This window comes from Stenella coeruleoalba, assembly GCF_951394435.1.
Source record: "Stenella coeruleoalba genome assembly, chromosome: 2".
In the NCBI taxonomy this organism is placed as follows: Eukaryota; Metazoa; Chordata; class Mammalia; order Artiodactyla; family Delphinidae; genus Stenella; species Stenella coeruleoalba.
This window is the reverse complement of record NC_137147.1, coordinates 103,293,642-103,303,875: the sequence shown is the minus strand read 5'-3', so window position 1 is coordinate 103,303,875 and position 10,234 is coordinate 103,293,642.

Below are 10,234 nucleotides of genomic sequence, written 5' to 3'. Positions count from 1 at the left end.
GGAAAGACAAGCCATAGTCTGGAAGAAAATACTTGCAAAGTACATATCTGACAAAGCACTTGTGTTATTCAGATTACATAAAGAATGTGCTCTTCTTTTAACTGATAAGAAGATTAAAAATAATTAAAAATTGGCAAAATATTTGAATAGACACTTCACCAAAGATATATAGACAGCAAATGAGCACATGAAAAGACTCTCAATAGCACCAGTCGTTAGGGAAATAAAATTAAACCCCCCCAAGATACCTCTGCACACGTAATAGATTGGATGAAATTCAGAAGACTTCCAATACTAAGTCCTGGTAAGAATGTGGAGGAAGTGGGACTCTCGTACACTTCCAGCGAGGATGCAAAACGTTACAAGCACTTTGGAAAATTTTGCCAGCTTCTCACAATGTTAAACACACACTTACCATATGACTCAGCTCTTCCACTCCTAGATACTTGCCTAAGAAAAATGAAAACATATGTCCACACGAAGATCTGTATATGAACATTTATAGCCCCATTATTCATAATCACCCCAAAATAGAAACAAAATGTCCTTCCACAGAGAATGGATAAACAAAGGTACATCCATGCAAGGGTACACTATCCAGAAATGAAAAGGAGCAAACTGCAGACAAGTGCAAATTTGATGCCCAGTATCCCTTCTGGGGGGCGCCCCATCTCTAAAGGGGTCTCTGGGCCCCACTTCACCTGGTTTGAGTGCTCCCCGCTGGGCAGTGACCCCACTGATTCTACAGAACTCCCACTTGACCCCATCCGTCTCGAGTTTCTACAGTGGGTTGTCAGGGGCCACTGGGGTAAGGGCCTCAGAACCGGTTTAGACTTCTTAGCAAAGCCCAGAATGGATTTCTGGGCGCTGCTGGTGCTCTTCTGACAATGTGGCAGGTGCTTCTTTGCTGTTGTCCTCGGCTTTGGGGTCTTAGCTGAAGTTCAAACACTCCAGGGAATATTTCCATAGAGGCTGACAGGGGTGCCCTCATCTGCTCCCACCTGTTGGTGTGCCCACGGAAACAAGTGACACATCGCCATCACTTGTTACGTGGTTTTCAAAAATAGCTGGTTGGTTGGCTGAATCAGACCAGACAGCTCTTTCTGAAGAGTTGCAGTGAATAAATAAAAACTGCAGTGCACCTGAAGTAAACCCTAACCATTTCCTGCCTAACTCATGGGGCTCCACTAGGATGAAAGAATCTGTGTTTGCAGCATCCCTCATGTGCCCACGAGAGAGCGTATTTATCCTTGATGGTCACGAGTATAATCCTGGAAAAGTTGGCTTCTTGTGCCATGGCAACATTCAGGGAGGATGAATTTTTTTTTTATTGAAGTATAGTTGATTTACAATATTGTGTAAGTTTCAGGTATACAGCACGGAGATTCAGACATATCTATATATATCTTTTATATTCTTTTCCCTTATAGGTTATCCAAAATACTGAGTATGGTTCCCTGTGCTCTACAGTAGGACCTTGTTGGTTATCTGTTTTATACAGAGTAGTGTGTATATGTTAATCCCAGCCTCCTAATTCCCCCCCGCCCCCCCCCACTATCCCCTGTGGTCACTATAAGTTTCTTTTCTATGACTGTGAGTCTGTTTCTGTCTTGGAAATAAGCTCATTTATGTCTTTTTTTCTTTTAGATTCCACATATAAGCGATATCATATGATATTTGTCTTTCTCTGTCTGACTTACTTCACTTAGTATGATAATCTCTAGGTCCATCCATGTTGCTGCAAATGGCATTATTTCATTCTCTTTTTATGGCTAATATTCCCTTGTGTATATATGGGCCACATCTTTATCCATTCATCTGTCAGTGGACATTTAGATTGCTTCCACATCTTGGCTATTGTAAATAGTGCTTCTATGAACATTGGGGTGCACATATCTTCTTGAATTACGGTTTTATTCTTTCTTCTTTCTTGTGCCATGGCAACATTCAGGGAGGATGAATATTTTTAAAGCTGAAGACATCTGACTGCTGGTTCCTCAATGAAAGTTGCTACAGCTCTTTAATAGGCAGCTGGGAAAAGAGAGTCTGCCCAGCCTGGACTTTGTTGCTTCAAGTCTGAAAGGACCCCCTCCACCTGCTAGAACTAATGCTTTCTCTGTGTAGTTGAGGACCTGGCTTCTGGTCCTGAGCCTGTAGCAGAGCCAGGGAGAAGATGCTGCATCTGAAAGAGACATCCACAGAGAACCCAGGTGGCTGCATTGGGGTGTGTGAATGGACCTTCTGTACGTCGAGGAGCAGCAAAGCCCTTTCACAGAACTGTAGCAGGAAGGGGGAACCCTTCCAGGGCCCAAGAGTGAGTTCTTGTCTAACACTTCGAAATGATTGTCCAAGGAGACACACGTGTTGACAAAGCAGGAGACTTTATTGGGAAGGGGTGCCCGGGCGGAGAGCAGGAAGGTAAGGGAACCCAGGAGAACTGCTGTACACGTGGCTCGCAGTCTCAGGGTTTATGGAGACGGGGTTAGTTTCTGGTTGTCTCTGGCCAATCATCTTGCGTGGCCCATATTTGGTGACTCAGGGTCCTTCCTGGTGGTGCGCGCATCACTCAACCAAGACAGATTCCAGCGCAAAGGACTCTGGGAGGTTTTCAGGACATATTATGGGCTGGCGTCTCTTCTCTCCTCCTTTCGGCCCCTCCCGAATTCTCCCCGTTAGTTTTCGGTGGCAGCACTGTGTCCTTTATCAGGACTAACTGTTGTGAGACAACTCAGGCAAGCGGTTATCATCATCGTGCCTGGCCAAGGCGGGCGGTTTTGGTCAAGGTTCCCTAACAGAACAACACACCGGCAGAGTGACCCATCTACCCAGGGAACCCGAGAGACTTCAAGATGAGTGAGGGGAGCGCCAGTGGGCTTCAGCCACACGTCTCTCAGCCTGCTTCTGTGCACAGGACATGCTTCCCTCCACAGCTGAGCTGCGAGCGTCTGTCTTGTTCTTTCCAGGTATGAGCATTTGTCAACCCTCCGCAGCATCCTTACACTTGTAATGTTCATGGGTAACCCAATCCAGTTAAGAACATGCTCCCATTTCAAGTATTAGTGGGGGGCTCTTCATGATCCAAAATCAGGTTTCCTCCTTGGCCAAGCCCCAGCTCCCCGGCCCTTCCTGGAATGGAGGCACTCTGCCCTCATTGCTCGTCCTGGAAATTCCTGCTGCTTCCTCACAGTAAAAGCTGGGCTTGTCCAGTCAACACACTTGCTAGTTCACTAGTTCTTGACAACCTCTTGTAGGACCAGCTGCTGTGACATAAGACTGAAGTTCCTCTTTCAAGTGTAAATACTTCCTAGGAGGAGAAGAATTGCAAATGGCATGCAAAATCCAATAATTTAAACCCATAGGCATTTTAGTTATTTCAGTTTCCACTCCTTGTGGTTTCCAAAGCTGGGGAAGTGAGGACCTGGGAGAAAATTGACACGTTGCCTCACGGGCTGCTGACATAAACCCGGCCATGGAGTCCTCCGCTCGCTGCCAGAGGCGTCTGGTTTGGTTTGGTTTTTGAGCACTGATCAGATCACACTCCCACCCTTTGGCCGGAAAGTTCAGGACAAAGTCCAAGTATCTCAGCAGGGAACTCAAGGCCTTTCACAAATGACTTGTATACGCTGATTCAACCCAATCACTTGTCCACACCTGCCCTCATCCCCATCCTCCCGTGCAGGCTGCACGCCCACCTGATGGGACTATATGCCACTCAGGAGGTGCCCATGATGTGAGAGCCTTCATGCCCCACTGCCTCACAACCCCCCCACCAGCTCCCCCCACCCCCTTGACCCCCCATCTGCTCCCCCCGCCACCCCAGACCCCCACCTGCTCCCTCTTGACTCCCTGGACCCGTCAGCTCCTCTGACACCGTGCTTTGGAAGGAGCCCCTCAGACTCCCTGGGCATAGAGTTATGCCTGAAGCACCTAGTGCATTCTTCTGTGAAGCCTGAGTGTCAGCTGAGGTCACCCTGTCCTTTGAGATTCCCCATATAACCTGTGCCCCCACCCCACACTCTCCTCAGGATGCTGTGTCTGCACCTGCTTTCTCACGGGGTCCCCATCTCCTGACCCTGACCTGTGATCCCTCCTGTACCCTGCAGGCCTGTCCTTCCCTCTGCCCTGCAAGGCCCAGGACGTGAAGTCCAGCTCCTCTGTCTGACCTCCCTCACCCACGGGGGTCCCTGCTTGTAGAGCAGGCTTGGCTAAGCAGTGGAATGAAGGAAGGTTTACACTGTGGAGATTCGGTGGCTGGAAACCAGACACCTCTATTCCTGAAGGCCCCAGGGCTCTGCCGCTGGGAACCTTGCATTGATATTTATCCTTCCAGAGATTATTCCCAGGTACATATTATACAGGTACTTTTTTTTTTTTTTACGAAAAAAGAGCTTATTCTCAGTGTACAGTCATGTATTTTGTTTCCTTCACTCAATAGGGTGAAAATTCCATGTTAATTAAATATTCTTCAATGCCTTTGCCATTGCACGGTATTCAATTTTCTGGATTATTACAATTGATCAAGTACTCTGTTGTTGGGCATTTAACTGGAAAATTCTTTTGCCATTGACAATCAGTCTGTTCTTTCCTGTAATATTTCTAAAATTGATCTTCTCATAAACACTCTGATTATTTCACTGTTTTCCTGGCACCACTGCAGCCCCGACCACTGTGCTATGAAGCTTATTGTTTTTCAGGCAGACAAATATTTACGGATGCCCATGGTCCTTGGAAGACCCAAAAGACATATATGTGGCTCTGATCTCAAAGGAGACACAATCCTATTAACAATCATTTTGATCGTATTAGTTTCCTGTTGATGGTGTAACAAATTACCACACACATAGTGGCTTAAGACAGCACAAATTTATTATCTTATAGTTCTGTAGATCAGAAGTCTGACATGGGTCTCAATGCATTAAAACCAAGGTCTCGGCAGGCTGCATTCCTTTCTGGAGGTTCTAGGGTATAATCCACTACCTGGCCTCTTCCAGCTTTGAGAGTCTGTCCACAGTCCTTGGCTTATGGCCCCTTCCTCCACCTTCAAAGCCAGCAGTGCTGTGTTTCTCTGCACCCCCCACCCATAGCCACTTCTTCCTCTGATTACAACTGGGAAAGTTCCTTTATTTTTCTTTTCTGTTATGGTTTATTCCAGGATATTGAACATAGTTCCCTGTGCTATATGATAGGTCCTTGTTGGTTATCTATTTTATACACAGTAGTGTGTACATGTTAATCCCAACCTCCTAATATATCCCTCCCCCACACCTTTCCCCTTTGGTCACCATAAGTTTGTTTTCTATGTCTGTGAGTCTGTTTCTGTTTTGTAAATAAGTTCATTTGTGTCATATCTTAGATTCCACATATAAGTGATATCATATGGTATTTAGTATGATCATCTCTAGGTCCATCCGTGTTACTGCAAATGGCATTATTTCATTCTTTTTTATGGCTGAGTAATATCCCACTGTATATAGGTACCCCATCTTCTTTATCCATTCCTCTGTTGATAGACACTTAAGTTGCTTCCATGTCTTGGCTACTGTGAATAGTGCTGCTATGAACATTGGGGTGCCTGGATCTTTTCTAATTATAGTTTTTGCTGATATCTGCCCAGCAGTGGGATTGCTGGATTATATGGCAACGCTATTTTTAGTTTTTTGAGGACCCTCCATGCTGTTTTCCATAATGGCTGCACCAATTTACATTGGAAAAGCTTCTTTGATTCTAAGGGTTTGTGTGATTACATTGGGTCCCCCTGGAAAATTCAAGATAATCTCCCCATCTCAAGGTCCTTCACCTTAATCACACCTGCAAAATCCTGTCTGCCCTGTGACATAACATACAGGTTCCAGGGATGGGGGTGTGGACATCTGGGCGGGGTGGGCATTACTCTGTCCACCGCATGACATTAGCTACCATTTATCGAGTAGCTGTTTTTGTCAGTTTGAACGAAGCACTTTACAGGTGTTATCTCATTTAACCCAGCCCCGAATCCATGAGGCAGGTACTATTATCCTCACTGGGCAGAGGAGGAAACCGAGACTGAGAGCAGTGATTTAAAAGTCGAGGTTAATTCTCATGAGTAACACAAGTCAGTGAGAACTGTGAGCTTTCTCCATTTATTTGTTTGTTTGTTTCCTTATTTATTTATTTAAAGACAACTTTGAAACCTTACCAGAGACCCGGAACTTTCTGGGGAGTTGCTGTTTATAACACTGAGCTGGCCTACTTGGTGTTTAATCCACAGTGTTTGTGAAGGGTTAGGGAACCCTCCATTGCAGTTGTTGAGCTGGGTCAGGTGTGGATGCCCCGACCATGGAGGCAGGGGCTTGGGCTGCCATTTTGTCCAGCTTAGCGCATCTTCCATGGAACCAGACGTGGCTCTGTGGACTTACAGACCCCAAACTGCACTTGTGACAGCTGCTAGGTGTGCACTGAGGCCTCCATTTAAAGAGGAAGTGGGGGCTGAGTGACTCCGCCGCCATCTCTTGGAGGAGATGAGTCTGATTCAGTCTCACGGGAGGTTTCTCAGCAGCCTCCCACCCGTGGCCGTGGAAGGGAAGCAGGTCTCCCTGGCCACAGCCTCCAGAGAGAGCTGTCATGGGCCCTCAGATCTCGGGTCGCCATCCATCAGGCAGCGGCACAGGGGAAGTACAAAAAGGTCAAGTCCAAGTGGCCTCCTGGTGCCTCCAGGGCAGGTGGGCTTTTTCTTCCCCGGGGGAACTGACAGGAGGTGACGTTAGCATCCCCAAAGAACAGGGTCGCCAGATTTAGGGAAAGAAAAAAACAAGAACAGAACAGGATACCCAGTTAAATTTGCTTTGGATTGAATTTCAGATGAATGATGAATAATTTTTTAGTGTAAGTATGGTCCAAATAATGCATGTTTCCATACTTATACAAAACAAATATTTGTTGCTTATCTCAAATTCAAATTTACCCAGGCGTCCCGTATCTTATCTGACAGCCCTATGCTGGATGGAAAACGCACATTTCTAGCTCAGGCACCAAATTCAGTGAATCCAAGCCTCATATTCCAAGCCCTCTAATTTTTTCTGTGGCTGCTTTTCAGATATTCTCTTTGGTTTTCAGCAGTTTTACCAGGCTCTGTCTGGATGTGTTTTTTTTTTTCATCGATACCTCTTGGGCTTTATAACTCTTCTTAAATCTGAGGCATTCTGTCTTCCATCATTTTTGGACAATTCTCAGCCATTATCTCTTCAAATATTACTTTTTGCCCCCATTCTCTCTTTCTCCTTCTGGGACTCTAATCACATACATTTCTTTTACATTCTTTTTGTATTTTTTTAAAACTTATTTATTTATTTATTTATTCTTGGCTGCATTGGGTCTTCGTTGCTGCCCATGGGCTTTCTCTAGTTGCGGTGAGTCAGGGCTACTCTTCATTGCGGTGCGCGGGCTTCTCATTGCGGTGGCTTCTCTCATTGCGCAGCATGGGCTCTAGGCGCTTGGGCTTCAGTAGCTGTGGCATGCAGGCTCAGTAGTTGTGGCTTATGGGCTCTAGAACACAGGCTCAGTAGTTGTGGTGAACAGGCTTAGTTGCTCCGCAGCATGTGGGGTCTCCCTGGACCAGGGCTCGAGCCTGTGTCCCCTGCATTGGCAGGGGGATTCTTAATTAACTGTTTAATTTTTTTTCTCTTCTTGCTTCCGTCTGGATATATTTTTCTAATCTGCCTTCATGATTACTTATTTTCTTCACCTTGTATAATCTGTAGTTGAACTTAATTTTAGTTAAAATCAGTGCCTTAATTTTAGTTACTGTATTTTAAAGTTCTACAATGTCCATTTATTGCTTCCAGGTTGCTAGTGAAAATATTCATCTTGTCACTTAATTTCTGGAACATATGACTCTAGTATTTTAAAGTTCTTAAGAGCCTGACAACACCAATATCAGAATCTCCAGTGGCTCAGCTTCTATTGTCCAATTTTTTTCTCTTGGTCCAATCTTGTCATTTTTTCACACCTGGTCATTTTTGATTGAATGTTGGACATTGTGAAGGAAAATATTGAGAAAATGCCTTCCAGAAAGGTAGCAATCTTTGCTCTTAGTTGTGGACAAGGGAGCCCGTTTCCCCACATCATACACTACTGGGTGTCACCATCTCTACCAAAGAGAACTTATCTTTGTATCTTTTCAGTATAAACCTTTTGGATGGTGTGGAGTTTAAGTTTTCGCCTTTCTTTGATCCCTAGTGAGGTAGAGCCTTGTTTCTTATGCTTATTGGCCATTTATATTTACTCTAAAGAATGTTTTCAGTGTAAACCTTCACTTGGATCATGTATATTGAACATTGCTGAACAGATCTGGTGGATGGGAAAGGAAGACACAGCTGTGGATGAGTTTGTGGACAGCAGTATCTCTGTCACAAGTTCACCCAGTGACCCGATCAATTAAAAGAGCTCCAAACTATCAGTGCTGGCTCCTTTTTAAAGACTCCAAAATCAGTTTCCCGACTGGTGGGAGCCACTTCCTACTTAAGCCGTTTGGGCCGTGAGGTGGTGAGGGCTCTGTAACAAATGCAGTCACGAAGGGAGAAGCATGGTCAGAGTTCATAGTCCCGTGGAAAAGAGAGATGCCCAAGCTCGGAGCGGACAGCCACTCCGGCGTCCACTGTTCTTTCCATTTCAGTGGCCGTTGTCACAACGGGCAAATGAGAGTGTTGCTTTTGCAAATCATTGTACTCCTGGCTGCATTGTGTGCCAGGCAGCCCTCCTGGGATCTACTGTCTCGAAAACCCCAGCCCTCACGGTTGCTCTCATGTGAAGAGCATGTAGGTGTCATCTTCTGCAGCAGAGAAGGGTTTGTGTTTGGGCATAGGTGTTTGCTTTCTAAATAACTTCCCCGGCATGGGCCAAAGCAACGGGACTTGGGCATTTAATTAGTCATTTTTAAAATAAGGGGGTGAGGGCTTCCCTGGTGGCACAGTGGTTAAGAATGTGCCTGCCAATGCAGGGAACACGGGTTCAAGTCCTGGTCCAGAAAGATCCCACATGCCGCGGAACAACTAAGCCCGTGCGCCACATCTACTGAGCCTGCACTCTAGAGCCTGCGAGCCACAACTACTGAAGCCCGCGCACCTAGAGCCCGTGCTCTGCAACAAGAGAAGCCACCGCAATGAGAAGCCCATGCACTGCAACGAAGAGTAGCCCCCGCTCACCGCAACTAGATAAAGCCTGCACACAGCAACGAAGACCCAACGCAGCCAAAAATAAATAAAAATAAAATAACTTTATTTTTAAAAATAAATAAATAAAATAAAGGAGTGGGCCAAGCATGCTTAGTTTAGGAGGGGAGAAGAAAACCTTCCTGTTCTCCTCAATCCCACACCAGTTCTCTCTGGGCTCCCTTGTGGTCACACAGGCAGCAGTTCCAGGATCAGATCTGGGCAGCCCATGGTGCTGGGTTCCAGGAGGGATTTTCACAGTTAATTGATCCCCCAGGTGGCCCTCAGATGTCCATCCAGTCAGTGAGTAATTGGGAGTTCCTGCTCGGAAACTAGACTTTCTGTCAATGAGAACTTGAAGACCAGCTTCCCACTGGCTCTAAATGGGCTTTTATGGCTGAGACTCCAGACCCAGGGCTTTCTTTCAAAGGCTTTATACAGCAATTAATGGCTGCAAGCAGACACTCAACCTCAGATGCTGAGCCAGTGCCAGATTCTTCGCTGCTATGGAGGCTCCAAGAGCAGTGTTTGTTCTCTGACGTTGCTCTAAACGGGGGCTCTTTTACAGCCATAAATAACTGCTTTTCCTGCGGAGGGGGGAGCAGGGGGACAGGTGAATCACAGCAAGATATTTTTTTAAAGAAGAGAAACAGTAAACTTATCATGCCTCAAGAAATTTCCAAGGATGTCCCATATATTCCTTGTAGGAAATACCCTGTAATTTTCCTAACTTTCATGCCAGTTTTCCTCATTTTTTACTTTAATGAATGAGGCTTGCAGCCATCCCACGTTAGTTCAGCTCTTTAACATTTTTTCCATATTGTTATTTGGAGACTAGCTTTCGCCGCAGACTCCCTTCCACCCACACACGTGGTGCTTGAAACTGTCCGTCCAGATGGTCCTGGTGTGGTGGGCAGGGGGTCCTCTGGCCCCAGTGGCCAAGCCGTGCAAGCAGCACAGATGCCCCTGGGTCCTGTGGACGGGCAGGGGGTGGGGGTGGAGACTGCAGGGCATCAGGAAGTGGAGAAGGTTCTGTGTCACCCATTCTC